This window comes from Bombina bombina, chromosome 1 (genome assembly GCF_027579735.1).
Source record: "Bombina bombina isolate aBomBom1 chromosome 1, aBomBom1.pri, whole genome shotgun sequence".
NCBI classification, from domain to species: domain Eukaryota; kingdom Metazoa; phylum Chordata; class Amphibia; order Anura; family Bombinatoridae; genus Bombina; species Bombina bombina.
This window is the reverse complement of record NC_069499.1, coordinates 1,062,741,399-1,062,766,710: the sequence shown is the minus strand read 5'-3', so window position 1 is coordinate 1,062,766,710 and position 25,312 is coordinate 1,062,741,399. Positions and strand designations below refer to the sequence as shown.

Sequence of the window (25,312 nt, the reverse complement as noted above, 5' to 3'; positions counted from 1 at the left end):
ATACCGCAGATCCCCTTTTCTGGGCTAACGCCGGTTTATAAAGCTCTTAAGGTAGGAATATTCTGATTGGCTGATGGAATCAGCCAATCAGAATCAAGTTCAATCCGATTGGCTGATCCAATCAGCCAATCAGAATATTCCTACCTTAATTCCGATTGGCTGATAGAATCCTATCAGCCAATCGGAATTCGAGGGACGCCATCTTGGATGACGTCATTTAAAGGAACCGTCATTCGTCATTCAGTCGTCGGCCAGGATGGATGTTCCGCGTCGGAGGTCTTCAGGATGCTGCCGCTCCGGATGGATGACGATAGAAGATTCCGCTTGGATGAAGACTTCAATCGGATGGAAGACCTCTTCTGCCCCGCTTGGATGAAGACTTCTACCAGATGGAGGACCTCTACTTGCTCCGCTTGGATGAAGAATTTGGCTCGGCTGGGTGAAGACGACTCAAGGTAGGGAGATCTTCAGGGGCTTAGTGTTAGGTTTATTTAAGGGGGGTTTGGGTTAGATTAGGGTTATGTGGGTGGTGGGTTGTAATGTTGGGGGGGGGGTATTGTATGTTTTTTTTTTACAGGCAAAAGAGCTGAACTTCTTGGGGCATGCCCCCAAAGGGCCCTGTTCAGGGCTGGTAAGGTAAAAGAGCTTTGAACTTTAGTAATTTAGAATAGGGTAGGGCATTTTGTTATTTTGGGGGGCTTTGTTATTTTATTAGGGGGCTTAGAGTAGGTGTAATTAGTTTAAAATTGTTGTAATATTTTTCTAATGTTTGTAAATATTTTTTTATTTTTTGTAACTTAGTTCTTCTTTATTTTTTGTACTTTAGTTAGTTTATTTCATTGTATTTATTTGTAGGAATTGTATTTAATTTATTTATTGATAGTGTAGTGTTAGGTTTAATTGTAAGGTTAGGATTTATTTTACAGGTAAATTTGTAATTATTTTAACTATTTTAGCTATTAAATAGTTCTTAACTATTTAATAGCTATTGTACCTGGTTAAAATAAATACAAAGTTACCTGTAAAATAAATATTAATCCTAAAATAGCTATAATATCATTATAATTTATATTGTAGCTATATTAGGATTTATTTTACAGGTAAGTATTTAGCTTTAAATAGGAATAATTTATTTAAGAAGAGTTAATTTCGTTAGATTAAAATTATATTTAATTTAGGGGGGTGTTAGTGTTAGGGTTAGACTTAGCTTTAGGGGTTAATACATTTATTAGAATAGCCGTGAGCTCCAGTCGGCAGATTAGGGGTTAATAAATATAATATAGGGGTCGGCGGTGTTAGGGCCAGCAGATTAGGGGTACATAGGGATAATGTAAGTAGCGGCGGTTTACGGAGCGGCAGATTAGGGGTTAAAAATAATATACAGGGGTCAGCGATAGCGGGGCGGCAGAATAGGGGTTAATAAGTGTAAGGTTAGGGGTGTTTAGACTCGGGGTACATGTTATAGGTGCAGACGTAGGAAGTGTTTCCCCATAGGAAACAATGGGGCTGCGTTAGGAGCTGAACGCGGCTTTTTTGCAGGTGTTAGGTTTTTTTTCAGCTCAAACAGCCCCATTGTTTCCTATGGGGGAATCGTGCACAAGCACGTTTTTGAGGCTGGCCGCGTCCGTAAGCAACTCTGGTATCGAGAGTTGAAGTTGCGTTAAATATGCTCTACGCTCCTTTTTTGGAGCCTAATGCAGCCATTCTGTGGACTCTCAATACCAGAGTTATTTTAAAGGTGCGGCCAGAAAAAAGCCAGCGTTAGCTACGCGGGTTGTTACCGACAAAACTCTAAATCTAGCCGAAAGAAAAGATTATTTCCCCCCATGACATGCTTCATTCAACACATTATTTATCTGTGCATGTTTAATATAAAATATACGTTGTACTACATTACAACTGGGGAAGATAAAAATCAATGTTTTTATATAGAATAAAATCGGATATATATAAAAAAATAGTTTCTATTTAAAAACACATTCAGCTAGATTATGAGTTGAGCGTTATGACTCAAATAGCAGCGTTATGGGCCATAACGCATAATTTTCCCTAACGCACCCATTACAAGTCTTGTCGGTATAGGTGTACCGCAAGCCTTTTAGCCTGTAACACAACGTCAGTACCGCACTTTTAAAAATTACGTTTTTTTAATGGGATTCCCATAGCGCTGGTATTACGAGTTTTGCGTTCTGGCTAAAAAAACAATGTTACAGCCTAAAACGACAAGATCCATAACGCCATCTAAAAGCAGTAGTTTTGAGTGTTATGCTACAAATCTGTAACATAAAACTCATAACTGAACTGCTACAAAGTACACTAAACAGCCATAAACTACCTATTAACCACTAAACAGAGGCCCTCCCGCATCACAAACACTATATTAAATTTATTAACCCCTAATCTGCCGCTTCCGACATCGCCGCCACTAAAAAATTAACCTCATAGTCACCATTATAATAAACGTATTAACCCCTAAAACACCACCCTCCCGCATTGCAAACACTATTTAAATATAATTAATCCCTAATCTACCGTCCTCCCACATTGCCCTCACTATACTAAAGTTATAGCCTTACACAGCGCCACTATAATAAACCTATTAAACCCTAAAACGCTAGCCTCCCACAACGAAACATACTAAGGTAAATTATTAGCCCCTAAACCGAAAGCCCCCCACATCGCAATAAACTAAATTAAACTAGTAACCCCTAAACCTAACACCCCCCCCCCTAACTTTATATTAAAATTACAATTTCCCTTTTTTAAAATTGAAATAAAACTTACCAGTCAAATTAAAAAAAACTAAGTTTAATTTAACAATTAAACTAATAATAATTAAACTAAAATTAAACTACCAATTAAATAAAACGAAACTACACATTAAAAAAATCCTAACACTACTCTAAAAATTACAAATGATCTAAATACAAAAAATAAAAAAGACTAAGTTACGATAAATAACAAACATTAAATTACAAAAAATAACAAACAAAATTATCAAAAATAAAAAAGAATTACACCTAATCTAATAGCCCTAACAAAATAAAAAAGCCCACCCAAAATAAATAAAAAAAACCCTAGCCTACAATAAACTACCAATAGCCCTTAAAAGGGCCTTTTGTGGGGCATTGCCCCAAAGATATTAGCTCTTTTCCCTGAAAATAAAATACAAAAGACCCCCCAACAGTAAAATCCACCACCCAACCAACCCCTCAAAATAAAAAACCTAACTCTAAAAAAAACCTAAGCTACCCATAGTCCTGAAATGGGATTTGGATGGGCATTGCCCTTAAAAGGGCATTTAGTTATTTTACATGCCAAAACCCCAATATAAAAAACATAATTTATGCTTACCTGATAAATTTATTTCTCTTGTAGTGTATACAGTCCACGGATCATCCATTACTTATGGGATATTCTCCTTCCCTACAGGAAGTTGCAAGAGGATCACCCACAGCAGAGCTGCTCTCTCACCCACAGCAGAGCTCCCCTCACTGCCATATCCAGTCATTCGACCGAAACAAGACGAGAAAGAAGAAACCATAGGGTGCAGTGGTGACTGTAGTTTAATTAAAATTTAGACCTGCCTTAAAAGGAGAGGGCGGGACGTAGACTGGATACACTACAAGAGAAATAAATTTATCAGGTAAGCATAAATTATGTTTTCTCTTGTTAAGTGTATCCAGTCCACGGATCATCCATTACTTATGGGATACCAATACCAAAGCTAAAGTACACGGATGATGGGAGGGACAAGGCAGGATTAAAAGGAAGGATCCACTGCCTGTAGAACCTCTCTCCCAAAAACAGCCTCCGAAGAAGCAAAAGTATCAAATTTGTAAAATTTTGAAAAGGTGTGAAGTGAAGACCAAGTCACAGCCTTGCAAATCTGTTCAACAGAGGCCTCATTTTTAAAGGCCCAGGTGGAAGCCACAGCTCTAGTAGAATGAGCTGTAATCCTTTCAGGGGGCTGCTGTCCAGCAGTCTCTTAGGCTATGCGAATTATGCTCTGAAGCCAAAAGGAAAGAGAGGTTGCCGAAGCTTTTTGACCTCTCCTCTGTCCAGAGTAAACGACAAACAGGGAAGATGTTTGGCAAAAATCTTTAGTAGCTTGTAAGTAAAACTTCAAGGCACGGACTACGTCCAGATTATGTAAGAGACGTTCCTTCTTTGAAGAAGGATTAGGACACAATGATGGAACAACAATCTCTTGATTGATAATCTTGTTAGAAACCACCTTAGGTAAAAACCCAGGTTTGGTACGCATAACTACCTTATCTGCATGAAAAATAAGATAAGGAGAATCACATTGTAAGGCAGATAGCTCAGAGACTCTTCGAGCCGAGGAAATAGCCATCAAAAACAGAACTTTACAAGATAAAAGTTTAATATCAATGGAATGAAGGGGTTCAAACGGAACTCCTTGAAGAACTTTAAGAACCAAGTTTAAGCTCCACGGGGGAGCAACAGTTTTAAACACGGGGGCTTAATTCTAACCAAAGCCTGACAAAATGCCTGGACGTCTGGAACCTCTGCCAGACGCTTGTGCAAAAGAATAGACAGAGCAGAAATCTGTCCTTTTAAAGAACTAGCTGATAATCCTTTGTCCAAACCCTCTTGGAGAAAGGACAATATCCTAGGATTCCTAACCTCACTCCATGAGTAATTCTTGGATTCACAACAATAAAGATATTTACGCCATATCTTATGGTAGATTTTCCTGGTGACAGGCTTTCGTGCCTGTATTAAGGTATCAATAACTGACTCGGAGAAGCCACGCCTTGATAGAATCAAGCGTTCAATCTCCATGCAGTCAGTCTCAGAGAAATTAGATTTGGATGATTGAAAGGACCTTGTATTAGAAGGTCCTGCCTCAGAGGCAGAGTCCATGGTGGAAAGGATGACATGTCCACTAGGTCTGCATACCAGGTCCTGCGTGGCCACGCAGGCGCCATCAGAATCACCGATGCTCTCTCCTGCTTGATTTTGGCAATCAGTCGAGGGAGCAGAGGAAACGGTGGAAACACATAAGCCAGGTTGAAGAACCAAGGAGCTGCTAGAGCATCTATCAGCGTCGCTCCCAGGTCCCCGGACCTGGATCCGTAACAAAGAAGCTTGGCGTTCTGGCGAGACGCCATGAGATCCAGTTCTGATTTGCCCCAACGATGGATCAGTTGAGCAAACACCTCCGGATGGAGTTCCCACTCCCCCGGATGAAAAGTCTGACGACTTAGAAAATCCGCCTCCCAGTTCTCAACGCCTGGGATGTGGATCGCTGACAAGTGGCAAGAGTGAGACTCTGCCCAGCGAATTATCTTTGAGACTTCTAACATCGCTAGGGAACTCCTGGTTCCCCCTTGATGGTTGATGTAAGCCACAGTCGTGATGTTGTCCGACTGAAATCTGATGAACCTCAGGGTTGCTAACTGAGGCCAATCTAGAAGAGCATTGAATATTGCTCTTAACTCCAGAATATTTATTGGGAGGAGTTTCTCCTCCTGAGTCCACAATCCCTGAGCGTTCAGGGAGTTCCAGACTGCGCCCCAACCTAGAAGGCTGGCATCTGTTACAATCGTCCAATCTGGCCTGCGAAAGGTCATACCCTTGGACAGATGGACCAGAGATAGCCACCAGAGAAGAGAATCTCTGGTCTCTTGATCCAGATTTAGTAGAGGGGACAAATCTGAGTAATCCCCATTCCACTGACATAGCATGCATAATTGCAGCGGTCTGAGATGCAGGCGCGCAAATGGCACTATGTCCATTGCCGCTACCATTAAGCCGATTACTTCCATGCACTGAGCCACTGACGGACATGGAATGGAATGAAGGACACGGCAAGCATTTAGAAGTTTTGATAACCTGGACTCCGTCAGGTAAATTTTCATCTCTACAGAATCTATTAGAGTCCCTAGGAAGGTGACTCTTGTGAGTGGGGATAGAGAACTCTTTTCCACGTTCACTTTCCACCCATGCGACCTCAGAAATGCCAGAACTATCTCTGTATGAGACTTGGCAATTTGAAAGCTTGACGCCTGTTTTAAGGATGTCGTCTAGATACGGAGCCACCGCTATGCCTCGCTTTCTTAGAACCGCCAGAAGTGAGCCCAGAACCTTTGTAAAAATTCTCTGGGCTGTGGCCAACCCGAAGGGAAGAGCTACAAATTGGTATTGCCTGTCTAGAAAGGCAAACCTTAGGAACCGATGATGATCTTTGTGAATCAGTATGTGAAGGTAGGCATCCTTTAAGTCCACTGTGGTCATGTACTGACCCTCTTGGATCATGGGTAGGATGGTCCGAATAGTTTCCATTTTGAATGATGGAACTCTGAGGAATTTGTTTAAGATCTTTAGATCCAAGATTGGTCTGAAGGTTCCCTCTTTCTTGGGAACCACAAACAGATTTGAATAAAACCCCTGTCGCTGTTCCGTCCGCGGAACTGGATGGATCACTCCCATTACTAGGAGGTCTTGCACACAGCTTATGCCTCTTTCTTTATCTGGTTTGCTGATAACCTTGAAAGATGAAATCTCCCTTGTGGAGGAGAAGCTTTGAAGTCCAGAAGATATCCCTGAGATATGATCTCCAACGCCCAGGGATCCTGAACATCTCTTGCCCATGCCTGGGCGAAGAGAGAAAGTCTGCCCCCCACTAGATCCATTTCCGGATAGGGGGCCGTTCCTTCATGCCGTCTTGGGGGCAAGCAGCAGGTTTTCTGGCCTGCTTGCCCTTGTTCCAGGACTGGTTAGGTTTCCAGGCCTGTCTGGAATGAGCAACAGTTCCCTCTTGTTTTGAAGCGGAGGAAGTTGATGCTGCTCCTGCCTTGAAATTTCGAAAGGCACGAATATTAGACTGTTTGGCCTTTGATTTGGCCCTGTCCTGAGGAAGGGTATGACCCTTGCCTCCAGTAATGTCAGCAATAATTTCCTTCAAGCCAGGCCCGAATAAGGTCTGCCCCTTGAAAGGAATGTTGAGTAACTTAGACTTTGAAGTCACATCAGCTGACCAGGATTTAAGCCATAGCGCCCTACGCGCCTGGATGGCGAATCCGGAATTCTTAGCCGTTAGTTTAGTCAAATGAACAATGGCATCAGAAACAAATGAGTTAGCTAGCTTAAGCGTTCTAAGCTTGTCAATAATTTCCTCCAATGGAGCTGTATGGATGGCCTCTTCCAGGGCCTCAAACCAGAATGCCGCCGCAGCAGTGATAGGCGCAATGCATGCAAGGGGCTGCAAAATAAAACCTTGTTGAATAAACATTTTCTTAAGGTAACCCTCCAATTTTTTATCCATTGGATCTGAAAAAGCACAACTGTCCTCAACCGGGATAGTGGTACGCTTTGCTAAAGTAGAAACTGCTCCCTTCACCTTAGGGACCGTTTGCCATAAGTCCCGTGTAGTGGCGTCTATTGGAAACATTTTTCTAAATATAGGAGGTGGGGAAAAGGGCACACCGGGTCTATCCCACTCGTTGCTAATAATTTCTGTAAGCCTTTTAGGTATAGGAAAAACGTCAGTACACACCGGCACCGCATAGTATCTATCCAGCCTACACAATTTCTCTGGAATTGCAACTGTGTTACAGTCATTCAGAGCAGCTAATACCTCCCCAAGCAATACACGGAGGTTCTCAAGCTTAAATTTAAAATTAGAAATCTCTGAATCAGGTTTCCCCGAGTCAGAGATGTCACCCACAGAATGAAGCTCTCTGTCCTCATGTTCTGCATACTGTGACGCAGTATCAGACATGGTTCTCACAGCATTTGTGCGCTCTGTATCTCTCCTAACCCCAGAGCTATCGCGCTTGCCTCTTAATTCAGGCAATCTAGATAATACCTCTGACAGGGTATTATTCATGATTGCAGCCATGTCCTGCAAGGTAATCGCTATGGGCGTCCCTGATGTAATTGGCGCCATATTAGCGTGCGTCCCCTGAGCGGGAGGCGAAGGGTCTGACACGTGGGGACAGTTAGTCGGCATAACTTCCCCCTCGACAGAACCCTCTGGTGATAATTCTTTTATAGATAAAGACTGATCTTTACTGTTTAAGGTGAAATCAATACATTTAGTACACATTCTCCTATGGGGCTCCACCATGGCTTTCAAACATAATGAACAAGTAGGTTCCTCTGTATCAGACATGTTTAAACAGACTAGCAATGAGACTAGCAAGCTTGGAAAACACTTTAAACAAGTTTACAAGCAATATAAAAAACGTTACTGCGCCTTTAAGAAACACAAATTTTGTCCAAATTTGAAATAACAGTGAAAAAAGGCAGTTACACTAATGAAATTTTTACAGTGTATGTAACAAGTTAGCAGAGCATTGCACCCACTTGCAAATGGATAATTAAGCCCTTAATACCAAAAACGGAACAACAAATGACAAAAACGTTTTTTAAACAGTCACAACAACTGCCACAGCTCTACTGTTGCTTTTTACCTCCCTCAATACGACTTTTGAAGCCTTTTGAGCCCTTCAGAGAAGTCCTGGAACATGCAGGAAGAAGCTGGATGTCTGTGTCTGTAATTTTTGCTGCGCAAAAAAGCGCTAAAATAGGCCCCTCCCACTCATATTACAACAGTGGAAAGCCTCAAGGAACTGTTTCTAGGCAAAATTCAAGCCAGCCATGTGGAAAAAACTAGGCCCCAATAAGTTTTATCACCAAACATATATAAAAAACGATTAAACATGCCAGCAAACGTTTTAAAATACACTTTTATAAGAGTATGTATCTCTATTAATAAGCCTGATACCAGTCGCTATCACTGCATTTAAGGCTTTACTTACATTACTTCGGTATCAGCAGCATTTTCTAGCAAATTCCATCCCTAGAAAAATATTTTAACTGCACATACCTTATTGCAGGAAAACCTGCACGCTATTCCCCCTCTGAAGTTACCTCACTCCTCAGAATATGTGAGAACAGCAAAGGATCTTAGTTACTTCTGCTAAGATCATAGAAAACGCAGGCAGATTCTTCTTCTAAATACTGCCTGAGTTAAACAGTACACTCCGGTACCATTTAAAAATAACAAACTTTTGATTGAAGAAATAAACTAAGTATAAAACACCACAGTCCTCTTACGACCTCCATCTTTGTTGAGAGTTGCAAGAGAATGACTGGATATGGCAGTGGGAGGAGCTATATAGCAGCTCTGCTGTAGGTGATCCTCTTGCAACTTCCTGTTGGGAAGAAGAATATCCCATAAGTAATGGATGATCCGTGGACTGGATACACTTAACAAGAGAAATAAAACCCACCCAAAAAAAACTTTTAAAAAAAACTAACACTAACCCCCAAAGATCCACTCGATCTTCATCCAGGCGGCGAGAAGTCTTCATCCAGACGACCTCTTCCATCTTCATCCCGGCTGGCGGTTTAGGGGTTAATAGGTTTTTTTAAGTGGTAGTGATGTGGGAGGCCAGAGGTTTAGGGGTTAATAACTGTATTTAGTTGCAGCGATGTTGGGGAGTGGCGGAATAGGGGTTAATAACTTTAATATAGTGGTGGCGATGTTGGGGTGCGGCGGAATAGGGATTAATAACTTTAGTATAGTGGCGGCGATATTAGGAGCGGCAGATTAGGGGTAAATACCTTTATTTAGGTGACGGCGATATTGGGAGCGGCAGATTAGGGGTAAATAACTGTAGGCAGCTGCCGGCGATGTCGGGGGCAGCAGATTAGGGGTGTTTAGATGTAGGGTTTATGTTAGGGTGTTTAAACTTAACGGTATTTTTTTTTTCCCCATAGACATCAATGGGGCTGCGTTATAGAGCTTTTCTTTTTGCGATCGCAGGTGTTAGACTTTTTTCTGACCCGCTCTGCCCATTGATGTCTATGGGGAAAGCGTGCACGAGCACTTCAAAACAGCACTTGTTTTTGGTGCAGTATGGAGCTTAAAAACCCCCATATCGCACGCACAAGCCTGGTTTTGAAAAACTTGTAATGATTGCGCTATAGAGGATTAAATAACGCCACTTTTGTTGCGTTCGTTAATTTCCCTATAGCGCTCAACACTCGTAATCTGATTATAAGATAAAGATGATCTATCCTGAAATAGTTTTTAATTATATAGCAAGATGCTGTATGTTTAAATTGTTTGTGAATGAATTAAAAAAATAAATTTACTAATGTCCTGCTCTCCCAAAGGTTTCTTGTTCATTTTTTCTTTCTTGAAGAGATTATCACATATCATTGGTTCTGTAGTTCTCAAAACTGTGAATTTGTGTCTGCAGAAATAACATGTCCCTTATTCACGGTAAAAAATGTTTATAAAATAAACATACAGAGTTGAGAAAAAGACAATAAACATACAAATTTATGAAAGAAAACGTATGGGTTTCAGCTAGAGCATACTATTTTCAGATTTACTTATATTATTCAATTTGCTTCATTTTCTTGGTATCCTTTGTTAAAGGGACATGAAACCCAAAATATTCATTTCATGATTTAGGTAGTACATACAATTTTAAACAACTGTCCAGTTTATTTCTATCATCAAATTTGTTTCATTTTTTTGGTGCAGCAGTGCACTACTGGTTTCTAACTGAACACATGGCTAAGTCAATGACAATCAGTATATATATGCAGCCACCAATCAGCAACTGGAACCTAGGTTCTTTGCTCCTCCTGAGTTTACCTATATAAACCTTTCAGCAAAGGATAACATGAGAAGGAAGCAAATTAAATAATAGAAGTAAATTGGAAAGTTGTTTAAAACAATATATTCTGTCTAAATCATGAATGTCTAATTATGACTTTACTGTCCCTTTAAAGTAGACCAATGCTCTACTGGGGCCTAGTTGAACAAATACGGTGAGACAATGACAAGCAGCGAGCTTACAGTAGTGCATTGCTTCTGAGTCTAACTATGTATTCTTTTTAACAATGGATACCAAGAGAACAAAGCAAATTAGATGAGAAGTAAAAATGTAAAGTTGTTAAAAATTGCATGTTCAAGTTAGTTTAATTTTGACTTTACTGTCCCTTTAATGCCATTGCTCCCCTGCAAATCCCATACTAAGTTTCAAGAAGCTCACTGAATAGAAGATTGTTTGTAGTGGAATAGATCTGCACAAGGACCTAAGTTTGAGGAGGGAGGGGCAAGCATTAAACATAATGTTGTTTTAGTTAAATAAAACTATTTAAATTATTATTAAGGAAATGGTTATTTTTCTCCTTCCAATAAAGTACAGCTGAAATGTTGATCAAATATGAATGATTAACCTATTATACTGGAGATAGTTCCCCTCCAAATGATGTCATTCATTTCAATGATTTATCTATGCATAATGATATGTAACTAAATTATGTTTAACTAAATCAGTAATGGTCTGATACAACTAGATCTGAAAAGTTATTCTAAAAATAAAAAACATTTTTTTAAATTGGTCTTACAGACTAGTGATTTAAATTGTGATTTAAACCAATTTGATTTAAATCAAATCCACCCTGATTACAACTAAAAATATTTGATTTTTTTTCAGCAGATGATGGCAGATATATTTCTTTAGTGACAAACGATCAAACAAATACTGTGCAGGGGAAAAATAAAATCAATTAATGTCTACATAAAGAGACACTTAAGTCAAAATTAAACTTTCAGGATTCAAATATAGCAGGCGATTTTAAATAACTTTCCAATTTACTTGCTTATGGAACTACTTGCCGGCCGGGCTCGCTAGGGATCCCCGCTGATACTTTGACCTAGGTCGCTCTACCGGCTCTTTGTCCCAGAGCTCCGCTCTTTTGGGGGCTTGTACTACCCTTGAGGGGCAAGGGTTGGGGCGATTACCAGGAGGGAGCTCGCTTCAGAACCCAGGGTTTTGGACCCCTCTCTACCTCTGGCTAACCCGGTGTACCCTTTGGCTAGCTTACGCTCCGTCCCCAGTGACGGGTCATGCCGCTTTTTGGACTATGGCATCTTGGGGCCCAGAGCTTTCCAATGGTACCCGGGAATAGCCGCCGCTCCATCGGGATCACCCAGAAACAGCGACCTAGCTATTGTGGGATTCCTATGTGCCTATTGTTCTTATAGAGCCGCCAGTCTGTCTGGAGGGGTGGGAATGACAGGAATCTTGGGACCAGATAAGGCTCTTATCAAGATGAGAATGTGTAAATAAGCAGTGTGCTTTTCCCAATAAAGTATGTTTGTGTTTCACCTTAATACTGGTCTTGTCTGGTTATTAGGGTGGGCTCTTGATATAATCACTTTTCCCGCTCTACAGGTTCCAGGCTAAGGAAGGACCCTTTTGGCAGAGCTACCCAGGCGGGGTAGCCGGAGTCCGTCACACAAATCTACTGTATTTAATGGTCCTTTAAAATATGTTTCCAAAAACTTAACATGATTTAAAAAAAAAAATCCTTCTAGTGCACATACAAACAAGTAAAAAAAAAAATCTTTAAAACAGCAAATAGATGCACAAACTTTTTAAATGGTGGCTCTATTTTCCTGCTGAGTCTGATGCAAATTTGTAAAGTAGTTTTGGCTATAGCAGTGTCTAAGGCCCCATCAAGCAAGTGATGGGCTTCATTTTCACGTTAAAGTGCATGCACAGATATGTTTTAAAGAAGGCCCCAGGAAAAAACAAAATTAAAAAAAAATTGCTTTCTTAGGATGGTCTCAACTTAAAATAGAAGACACAGGGCACCAAGCAACCGCACGTAAATATGTACTTATGCCAACAGAATTTTTAGGAAATATATTATTGATTAATATATATATATATATATATATATATATATATATATATATATATATATATATATATATATATATATATATATAAACATAGGCAAAGGAAGGGATACCAGTATTCCATTTGATTTACAGGGAAAGGAACGAAGTGTTCCCCCCCTCGTGTTTTTGTTACCACTTTAGCACAAAAATTTTAATTCTCAAACTGTTAAAAGTTTCTGGAGTAAAGATACAATTAGATGCACAGATAGGGGTAATATTTATCTTCTATAATGCTCATGTAAGAAGCAGTATGTAGGTGAAACCTCCAGATCTCATTGAACAGAACATCTTTGTATTATTGAAAAATGTAATCAAAATACTCACCTATACATATATATTTTAGGGAGGTTCATAATAACAATATTAATTTAGGACATGTTTGGTATAGTGGAGTCACTTTATTATAACTAAACATGTACAGTGAAAACTCGTAGAGGCTATCAACTATAGTGTTACAAAAAGCCATCAAATTCCAAAAACATTCCAAAAACATGTGCAAAATTGAAAAAAAAAATGAATATAAAATTAAAATGCCACGGTTAATGTCTATGGGATATTAATATCCTATACAACAAATCTTGTTCCTAAAAAGAAAATACACCAAAAGCAAAAAATAAATGTATTTAAATAAACTCAGATGCTCTTCAGAAAGTCTGCCTGGGTGAAGATGAAATGCGTTGGGGGGGACGTGACATAAAGCAAAGACTGTACACAATGGAGCACGAGTAAAACACAGTGGAAAAAGACGAAGGAACGAAACTGCTTATTTCAATAGAAGATGGACAGATAAGCATGGACATGGTAATTACACCAGACCTGGGACTCCTGATCTGTAACCACTGAACGTTTATGTGCCTTGTATTCTTCTTGTATCTAGTAAGTGTAATTTTACCGTTTTATATGAAGCAATTAATAAATGGGTAAAGTGAGTGGTGGATGCGTTTGTTCTTGTATCCTTTTCTAAACAAACTTACATTAAAATACATAAAATAGTATTTTACAGTATACTATGTATATACCAAACTATATAGACAGGTACACCCATAATCCCCCAGCTCATATAAGTTTATTATTAAAGGGATATGAAATAAAAAAAAATAACTTTGTGATTCAGACAGAACATACAATTTAAAAATAGTTTCCAATTTACTTCTATTATCAAATTTGCTTCAGTGTTGAAGAGATACCTAGGTAGGCATCTGGAACACTATGTGGCAGGAAATAGTGCTGCCATCTAGTGCTCTTGCAAATGGATAGCATTCTTGAAAAACTGCTGCCATATGGGCTGGTTCCTAAGCATAGGTCCCTGCTTTTCCACCAAAGCTTCCAAGAGAAGGAAGAAAAATTGATAATAGAAGTAAAATTAAAAAGTTGTTTAAAATTGCATGGGCTTTATATCCCTTTAATGTATTTGTTCCACTATTGTATTGTTACAAGGGGGTTGAGTTCTGGTTGACACATCTAAATTGTATTGTTATTCAATACTGTCTAAAGCGATCATTTACATTACACCTTCGCTGTAGATGGCAATGTGGCTTTTAACTTCCCGTCAGTGACAGAGAGCCATTGCCTCCTACAGAAATGCCTCTTGGCATGACTGCCTTCTAACAGTCATTTCAGCCCTTTATAACAACATTTCACCAGCAAGCACAATCGGTATGCGGATTCCTTTATAACAGCATTATTGTGACAATACTTACAACCTCAGGGTCACAGTCAGAGTAGCTATTAATCCACGCTGGATCTTCATGAAATGATAAAAAAACTTATTTTTCAGCATTATAGGAATTTGATTTTGGAATGAAAATACATTGAGAAAGGCTTGAATGTTCTAAAACAACAAGTGCTGAAGCTGACCAATAGGGGGTTACACATGTGCCATTTTCCCAGCTACAGAAAGATAAAACATAAATAAGGTCATCTGACCTGAGCCTAGTGGGACACAGAGGCACCTTGGTTAACACAAGGGAGAGGTTTACTAGATAGATCTTGGGAGTAGAATTACCTTTTTTTTTATTTTGTTAGGAGTAAGACAAAATGGCATGGTAATAGTCATACACACAATAACAAAAAGGTGAAAGAATACTTGGTAGTTGCACCTCCCTGTGGCAAGAACTTGCCATGTAGTTAAAGGGACAGTAAAGTAAAAATTAAACATAAATTGATTATCATACCACAGGTTTGAATGCAGCATTGCTTTCAATATATTCAGTATAATTATCATCCCTTCTGCTTTTCTCTGCTTCTCACTTATAATTCATGATTCATTTTCTCGTTTTCTTTTAGTAAACCCCTTTAACACTTGTGCGTTTCTAATTTTTGTCTGCTTTTTACTCTCTCGCCTTCTTCCTCCTTAGAGCTTTTTATCCACATGTTAGTGCACCTTTGGCTTAGTGCTCCAGCGATAGCCTGATTTTTAAGCACACTCCCATAGAAGTCAATTATGTGAGGGATGTAGAACACCTATGCTATCCGACATCAAGATGTTAGTGCACCCTAGGTTTCTGCTCAAACGCTCATATTTTACTTTTAACTTGTAATATGAGAGTTAAAATAGGTGCAATATGGATTGCTGTCTAGCGATGTTAGTGCAAAAGAAACAGACTTTGCAATGTACACGTCCCTTTAATTCAGGAGAGATTTCTATTAACCAACTAGGTCTACAATGGTTTCACAATTGTGCAGCCGTTGCTTTATGGAATGCACATATTTTACAAGCATATAACACTAAATACATTTTATACTTTTATATACATACAAAATATTGATAACAGACACAGAAATGAAATAGTAAAATCAAACCATAAACATAATACAAACACTATTAATTATTTCATACTGGGAAAGATCTAAGAGCAAAACGTTTTTTAAGACAACAATCTAGAAAGCCACTAATGCACAAGGACTCTTGTGTGATTAAATTATGTCAACCAGATGCCTGGTGATTACCACATGGCTTGGCTGATATTACAAGAACGCAATGGGCATGCTTAGGAACCTCCAAAAGAGATTATAGAAGGAGTTAATTGAAGCTACAGAGTTCCTTTCTGCAAATCTCTGCTGGAGCACTTGCTTAACAAGACCAGGACAAATCCCAGTTCACCGGCAGTGCAAGACAAATCAAGATACGTATAAGTATACAAAGTAGTCTCAAGCATTCCTTCTTGACGTGAAAAGAATAAAATGAATGCTTCAAGGTTTGCAGGGGAACATTTCTTTCATGCCAGGGGTGAGTATTACAAAGAAATGTATTTACATTTCCCCCCACAACCTGTAATTTTCTCTTTTATTGGAGGCAGAAAATCCAAACTTTTTAACTGGAATGTTTGCTTGTGTTTTGAGCTTAATCCAGTCAGTTCAACAACAAAAAAATAACTTCCTTATCAGGCCTGATCTTAAAAGAGACACAGTCAGCAGAACTATTGAAGTTTAATTAAAAGTGTCACAAAATATGTTGTCGCCCCCCCCCCCCCACCCATAAATTCTGCTTAGCCTAACTCAAACACACACAAACCTTCTCTTCTCTTTTTTTTTTTTTTTTCTTCCAGTAGCAAGTGCAGTACACATACACTTTTGCCCTTGCCCAGTGACACTACATCCAAGGTCCATGGATGTAGAGATAGGAGACAAGTGGTAGCCAATCATAGCTCTAACCTATTCTAAAAAAAAAAAAAAAAAGTTACATCCCTTTAAAAGGACATACTACCCTAAATATTTTATGAATTTAAAACATTGTAGGAAACATTTAGACTACACCTTTTATATTACTAAAAGCTTACAGATATTAATCTAAACTTGTACAGATATATTTAGTACTATTCTTGCAATTATGTTGAGATGTTGAGTCTATTTCTAAACAATGTATATGCAATGATGAAAAACAATCTTTTTCCAAGCCTACGGCAGATATGAATAGCCCACAGCACACCGTTTCCTAATTTTAAACAAGTTAAAGGGACAGTAAAGAGAAAATGAAGCAAACAGTCATGATTCAAACAGAGCATGCAATGTTACCTTTACAATTTACCTCTATGATCAAATCTGCTCTGTTCTTTGGTATCCTTTGTTGAAGAGTAAGCCTCAAGGACAGCAGTGCACTGCTGGGACTTAGCAGAACACATTGGGTGAGCCAATGACTAGAGGCAAACATTTGCAGCCACCTGTCACCAGCTAGCTTCCAGTACTGAGCCTACCTTGGTATGTATTTCAACAAAGGATACCAGAAGAACAAAGCAAACTTGAAGATCGAAGTAAACTGGAACATTGTTTAAAATTGTATGCTCTCTCTGAAACTTTATTTAAACTTTTAATACATAATATCCATGACTGCTGTTTTAATTGTAAGAGTTAGAAAATAAAAAATATGTCTCTGTTTTATTAAATGTGTAAGCAATATGAATTATTTGCCAGATGTGCTATGCAGTACATGGATCTGGACTTTCACCTGCTCTTATAACAGTGATATCTTTACAGATGTATTTGTACAGGTGCCAAAAAATTACCACTGGCTGTACATTTTAATGTAGACTGAATATTAAAAAAAAAAGAAATGAAATGTCAAAAATGGGTAACTCACATTCAGGGTGGCACTACCATAACAATAGTGCATTTAAGGCAGGATGGATGTCACAGTCTACCACTTGGGATCTTTTGAGCTTGTCACTATAGAACAGTACAGCCTGCACTATGAGATGTACTTCTATGCTTGATTTCCAGGGATCCTAAAGGGAGGCTTTTATATTCGCCAGAAAGAACAATCTGGTTCAGTCAGCTGGTGACTGTGACATCCAGCTGACTTACATGCACTATTGCTTTGGTAGTCCCACCCTGATCATGAGTTACCCATTTGGGATATTTAATTTCTTCTTTTGATCCAGCAATCTGGCTGAGGTTCCCACACTATATGAAGAGGAGCAGCCCTAGAGAACTAAAATCCAATTTGTGGCTGGACTGATACACTTTGCAATATTTTCATTATACAATCTTTTGATACATTACATCTTAGCACCATCAGCTCTCTCTAGGACTTAGTTACTAAGCCTTATATACAAGTTCTACATTTTAATGCGTGACTCAAATTGTGGGTGTGCAAAGCACTAGAGAGGAAATAACAAGGAGGGCATAGAGCATGTAAAAGGTCTCTAGATATTGTAAATATAAAAACAATACAGATATTTATATTAAAAAAAAGTTTCTAAAATGCCTTTCCAATTATTTAATAATATACAATCAACTGGCATGGGTAAATAGCAAAATAACTTTCTTGTTACAATATTAAGGCAACCCCAGTTTATTATCTGGTGACAGCTAAAAACAAAATAATAAAAATATTTATATTACGATTGATTAGAAAAATATTTTAGAACAAATAACTTGTTATCCCTTTCACTTCTTGCCATTTGAAGGTTTACAGTCGGTACGAAAGACACCGGGGTCAATTTAACCAAAATGTTCTTCCCTTTAATTTGTTCCCAATTACTAATTTTACCTGCTGGAGTGTATTAAATTGTTTACAAGTAGCTCATTTACCTTATATCAGTATTTGAAATAGCAGATTTAGCCTGTGGTATCCCCACCTATTGTCAAAGTTTCTATACCCAAACCTAGGCTATTGACAAGAAATGTAAACACAGGAAATTACACTCCTGTTGGGGTGTAGAAGAGATAACTAATAAAATGAGTGTTTTTATTGAGATTTGGTTTACAGATAAATATAAGATACGGAAACGTGTGTGTACACAAAGTGATAACATAATGAGATCTGATTTTACCTGCAAGCTCAACCCATAGGTTTTGGTTTCAAAGCACAAAACCAGCAATTTCATATACACAAACATGAAAATGCAATTTCTCATACATTTTATACTCTGCGGCTGGTATAAGTCATTGGAAAATCTATTTTATAGTGTACTGTCTGTCCCTCAACATGGGTGAGATGCCATCACAAATAGTAAGTTGTGTGTTTGATAACCTATAGCTATTAATTGCACTCTGTCACTATGCAGCTGCTGGTAATCCAACAGCCACCAGCAACATGCGTCAATGTTTACTGAAGAGATGGTCATATTTACGAGTAATTATAATTTATACCTTGGCCTTTATGGTCAATGCACATGAAATCCCTGATTATTTCATTTCACTTTGGGAGACTTTTAAAAGTATATTCAAGTCCAAATGAAAAGTAATCTGCCTGCCTAAATAACTGAAGGATTTGCATTTCCCCCATAGACCTAGTTAAACCTTTGCCAAATGCCACCTTATGACAGTTGCAATAAGAGACATTCCAGCCCAAACTGAAACATACATCAATGCATTTTAATTCTGAATAGAAAATATTTCATAATATACTTATAATAGCAAAAATGATTCTAATAAATGATATCACTATTTTCATTAAGAATGTTACTGTGCAATATGTAAAGCATATCTAAATATGCATCATGTGCACATGCAAACTGAAAGCTCCACCAACAAGCATTTTGATAATGTGTGCACTGCAATATTTAATTCATTTATGTGTATTTCAATTTGCACGTAGATCCAGTGACATTAATTTAGAGTAACATCAGCAACATGGACACTTATTGCTGGGCTGTATACGTAAATGCTTGTGTGTATCCTACAGGCAACTGGTGAAAAAATTACCTTCTTATTGGCTAACCTGTATTAGAACTAGAAATGCAAAAATAAATCAGGCAAACCACAATAGTTTTTAAAGGGATAGAAAGTTTAAAAATGAAATGTGCATCCGTGCATTTCAATTTGAAATGGAAGTATTTGTGCAATATACTTCTATTAGAAAAAATGCCTTTAGTACAAGGTATTACTGTGTTCAGCAGCATACGTGGATATGCTGTGAGGGCCTGGGCACCAGTATTCAAACACTATGCTTGCTCAGAGAGGTGGCTGTGGTGTGTATTGCTTCTAAAGATGTAACTTGTGTCTTACAAGCAACTGACCCTCGGAGAAGGTGCGGTGTTTAAATACTGGTGAACAGGCCCTCACAGCATATGTGTGTATGCCGCAGAAAAACAGTAATAATGTTTATTAGAAGCATTTTTGCTAATGGAAGTATATTGCAAAAATGCTTCTATTTCAAATTAAAATGCACCCATGCACATTTCATTGTTGCCCTTTCTATCCCTTTAACACATTTACAGCACTTTTTAAATATTTTTATTCAGAATTTCAAAATATAATAATATTTGTGCAATGTTGCAATATTCTTGCGTTATGTAATATCATCAGTAGGTATCCTCCTAAACATATCAAACAAAGTATGTTATGCAAATATTACTATATCATCAGTTGGTATTCTTTTAAACATATCACAATATTATACATTACTAATAATTGTTATGTATGGTGATAAAAAAATGGCAAAATTAAATCCACCATAAAAAATAGATAGAAAACTGGTATACGGTCTAAATACTACTCTGTTTCCTATATGCAACAAACTTTCAGAACAGTCTACAAAGGGGTATATATCAGGCTTATCAAAAGGATCTTAAAATGCTGGAGGGGGCCCATTGAAGCCAATCTATAAACAGGTGTGTGCAGAATGTGTATGAACCTAATGCAGGTATTATTAGTGTAGGTAGCCAGTCCATCTATTTACAAAACCATTATACAGAGCAGCATGTATATTATTACTATTGCTTACTACTGAGTCACCGGTGACCTTATTGCCGCTTTAAAAAGGGACACACAGGGCTGTGTAAATAAATGTTTTGAATAATGTTTCATTATAAGAACCCTGACATATGTATTTTTCATATGTGTCCCTTTTTAAGGCAGCAATATGGTCACCCTACTTTGGGGGGTTCCAAAATATTGTGAAACAGGGCCCTCTGTTGAGTCTTAAATAGAGCAAAAACATAATAATAAAGAAAGCAACAGAGACACTCCCCTATACACATATAGTTCTTTAGAATGACATCACAATAGAAAAAAACATAATGAGAAAAAATATTCAATACACTTCTGTATCTAACCCACAGATCTGCAGCTAATGAAGCTCATTTCATTGTAGTATACTTGGAAATAGAACACATTATATTTCACTGCGGCCCTATATCTGGCACTTGTCTCTGTGACACACTTTATATTAGTGTTTCTCATCTCCAGTCCCCAAATGTCACTTACCACACGGATTCTAAGGGTTTCCCTACCTTTTGGTAAGTCAGTTACATTGAGTGAGCAGCTAATGAACAGCCCAAGCAGGGAATTAGAATCTGGTCTGTTAGGGGTTGACCCGAGAGACAATAATTCTGTAATACATTTAGGGACAGATTACGAGTAAAGCGCTAACAGTTACGCACAAGTGAAAAGTGGTTTATTGCGGGTGTTTGCGTGCGTCGGGTTTATCGCTTGTATTACAGGTTAAAAGTAAAAGTGATCACTTGAATGCAATGGAAGATAACACGCATCGAGATATCGCGTCCTCAGAGCTCTGGATAACTTTTTTGAAACAAAAAAAGGGTCACAGAACACATCAAAAATGCATTACAAAGTACAGTTACACTCATAACACTAATACAATTATTGAAAAAAAATTTGCACAAAAAAGTTTTAAGGGCTATGAGGTCTCAAATGTTAGAAAAAAAAATATATATGTATAAATGCAGGGTTTTTCTCTTTTTTTTGACCCACAAAATTAATGACATTTAAGCAATTTTAAAATGAATCAAAATAGTGTGAAATTATTAATTAAAGGGATACCAAAACCCACATTTTTTTCTTTATTTATTCAAATAAAGCATGCAATTTTAAGCAACTTTATAATTTACTCCTACTCTCAATTTTTATTCGTTCTCTTGCTATCTTTATTTAAAAAGTAGGAATTTAAAGCTTAAGAGCTAGCCCATTTTAGGTTCAGCCCCATAGATAGCACTTGCTTATTGGTGGATACAGTTAGCAAACCAATAAGCAAGTATAACCCAGGTTCTCAACCAAAAATGGGCCGGCTCTTAAGTTTTACATTCCTGCTTTTTAAATAAAGATAGCAAGAGAACGAAGAAACATTGATAATAAGAGTAAATTAGAAAGTGGCTTAAAAATTGCATGTTCTATCAGAATCATTAAAGAAAAAAATTGGGTTTAGTGTCCCTTTAACATTTCAATACCACCCACCATATTGGACGGCCCAGAGGCAAAAAAAAAAATCCCCACTTTCTGCAATGAGAATTTTATTGTGAAACATTTTCTGTAGGTCATTTTGAAAATAAATGCAATTTTAATTAGGCAGTCGCACTAAGGCATCAGTTAAGTTGCAATGTGTTGATTAACTGGGGAATAAAGACATTTTTAAAGTTTAATAATATTTTGCAGAAGTTGAAAATTGCATTGCAAATTTGTTGCAGACAAAAAAAAAAAAAAGTTAAGTTTTTATCATGTCTCTTGAATAAATTAGTCTCCTTTGCTCTTGGTCTAACATCACATAATTATAAGTTCAAAATGTAGTAATAAAAAAGGCGCATTGCTCACATTCCCACCTCCTAGACTTTCCTGACATGCAAAGCAGGGACTCCTTAAAGTGATGGTTAACGTCTGTATTTACAATATTTGTAAACACAAAGTAAAAGATGGGGAATTTAATTCATGAAAGGCTTTGTAAACGCTTATTTTTTTTTTTTTAATAATTACACTTTCAGGTCTTCATATGTTATGTTGTTTCTCTGCCCATAACGGATACTCTATTTCTTATTTTAGGGACAATTCAGGCTGCAGTTAAATCGTATTGCGCCCCCTTTGACGTCCAGCAAGTAAATAATAACAGCTCTGGTTTTGGACACCAAAGGAGGTGCTATACGATTGGCTACAGCCTGAATCGTCACTGCAGTAAGAAATGTTGTATACATTACGGGCGGAGGAACGGCAGAATATATGAAGACATGAAAGTCTAATTATTACAAAAAATGTAAGCGTTTACAAAGCCTTTTATGAATTAAATTCCCCATCTTTTACTTTATGATCACAAATATTGTAAGCACAAATGTTAAAGTTTACCATCACTTTAAGGAGTCACCGCTTTACATATCAGGAAAGGCTAGGATACGGGATTGAAAATAATCTCTGAATGCCACTCATCAATCAATGTGGTGCGGCTTTGCAGCGCTGCTCTGTATTGGACTGTTTTCTTCAAACAGCACTGTGCTCTGGCTGCAGTGTATTAAGGAAAATAACATAGTGCAGCAAGAGCACAGCGCTTTTTGAAGAAATCAGCCTAATGTGAAGCAGTGCTGCAAAGTGAAAGCGCTAACAGTTCCTGCATGTGTCCCGTTCTTTATGCAAACATGCTGCATTTTCTGCGAGGACATCTCAGATGACAGCATGTGTCCTGAATTGGGGCTGTACGGCATTAGGAATCAATGTTACCTGATATAAGATAATTGATCATTTAATTGTTGTTTAAAAAGCAATAATAACCACTTTTACAATAATACAAAATGTGCCTAATCCATAACCCTACAAACATGCCTGACCACTAATGCCCCTGTTAAAATCCTTTAGAAAAGACACACACATATCTCTATGGTTTTGGAACACAACAAGTTAATTGCACACGTCACCTATTAGTATCACTATACACTAATGAAAAGTGATCAATAAACTTACACACACCTTCAACCTCGGAAGCTAATTGCTAGACCTACAAAATGCCATATTTTTGTCATTAATCGAGCACGTTACAAAATCAGGAAATTAACAATGCAGATTAAAGGGACATGATACCCAAATGTTGAAACACTTGAAAGTGATGCAGCATAGCTGTAAAAAGCTGACTAAAAAATATCACCTGAACATCTCTATGTAAAAAAGAAAGATATTTTACCTCAAATGTCCTAAATATTCACACCCCATTGTAAAGGACTTTAAGCAGCAAATCAGTATGCCTGTCCCAGGCCTTGCAAGCGAGCGTGCCTCATGCACACTCATGTTACTTCCCTATTCAGTTTCAGGAACTTTATTATGAAATCTCATGAGATCACAGTAAAACAGTTCATGACCTCAGCACTGCTGATACCGATTGGCTGCTGTTCATTTCTTCTTTTTTTTTTTTTTTACCTGCAGCGGGGCAGTAACTGAAAGGTAACTTTTTACACAACACTTATTTTGGTAAGCCGAGGAAATTTTGAGGTAAAATATCTTCCTTTTTTTTTTACATAGAGATGTTCAGGTGATATTTACCTGTCAGCTTTTTACTGTTATGCTGCATCACTTTCAAATGATTTAGCATATGAGTACTATGTCCCTTTAACCCCTTTGCGCCCTTAGGACATTCCAAAATGAGGAAGCTGCAGGATGCCAAGAGTTAGGACGTTCCATACCATCCTAAAGGCATTAAAGCCCAGCACTGTAAGGACAGCATGGAACGTCGTAACTTTTTTGGCATTCTGCAGTTTCCTCATTTTGTTTAATGGGAAATCGGATTGTGGGGCGTACCTAGCATTGTAGGCAGTTCTCCATGATCCGATCCCAGCCTTGAAATCATGTGATCGCATTGATGATGGTATAATTTAATTTTTCAAGCAAGTATTTACATTGGTACTTTGTTCCGATGTTGAACACTTCCCCCGGGCATGATGGGGTTTAATTATTTTGCGTTTCCTGAATCACTGGAAAAACAAAATGACAATATCAGACTTGCACCCTGGATAGCGCTTATTGGTGGCTACATTTAGCCACCAATAAGCAAACGTAACCCAGTTTCTGAACCAAAAATGGGCCGGGCTCCTAAGCTTTACATTCCTGCTTTTCAAATAAAGATACCCTTTCATCATTTTTTTTTTTTAATAGTCTTTTTTTAAATGTTTACTACATCATCATGTATCTAATGTTCTTAACAATACAGAATATATTGGTGCAATTAAAAGCTAACAAATATCTGCATACAACATTTCAATACACTAAAAACTTATGGTGAGCATACTTATATACTTCTTTCATGTTTAAGTACTCATCAGAGCTTCCAGATCAAAGTAATACAGTATTTCTGCCTCACTACATACGGTTGTTATATGACAGGATTCTCTACAAAAAGGTATCTATTACATGGGTCACATCTAAATTAAATTACAAATAGCCCTCATACTTGTGATACAATTACACAGTATCTTGTATCTACAAAGAATATATGTCAGTCCGCATTTACTTTCAAATATGAAACATGGTTAGCTAGAACAGGCATATTTAATTTACACAGGTCAAAAAGGGGTCCCTCACCGGATACAATCATATTTTTAAACAGCTGAACAAACAAATTAAGATATGCACGCTTCTAAAAACAATCTTGCTCAAATACTGTGGTTTATTATGTATTTATGTGTGGGTGTGAAAATACAGTTTTCATTTAATTAGTTATATTACCATGTATATGGCTCAGAGAATATTTTAACTTTTTATAAATAAATATAAACTCAGTTGATAAGTGTTTGAATAAAAAGAAAAAAAATATCTTGTGGGCGAGTTTGGTAGCCAAATACAGAAAGACTAGCTTAAGATCTTTACATGGCAGCAGAATACATATATATATATATATATATATATATATATATATATATA

General features: G+C 37.7%; 1 protein-coding gene across 5 annotated transcripts in view; it reads right to left on the bottom strand.

Moving 5' to 3' along the window:
* SULF2 (sulfatase 2) overlaps window positions 1-25,312 on the bottom strand; it is a 904,152-nt gene that overhangs the window by 876,795 nt on the left and 2,045 nt on the right. The window lies entirely within an intron of this gene.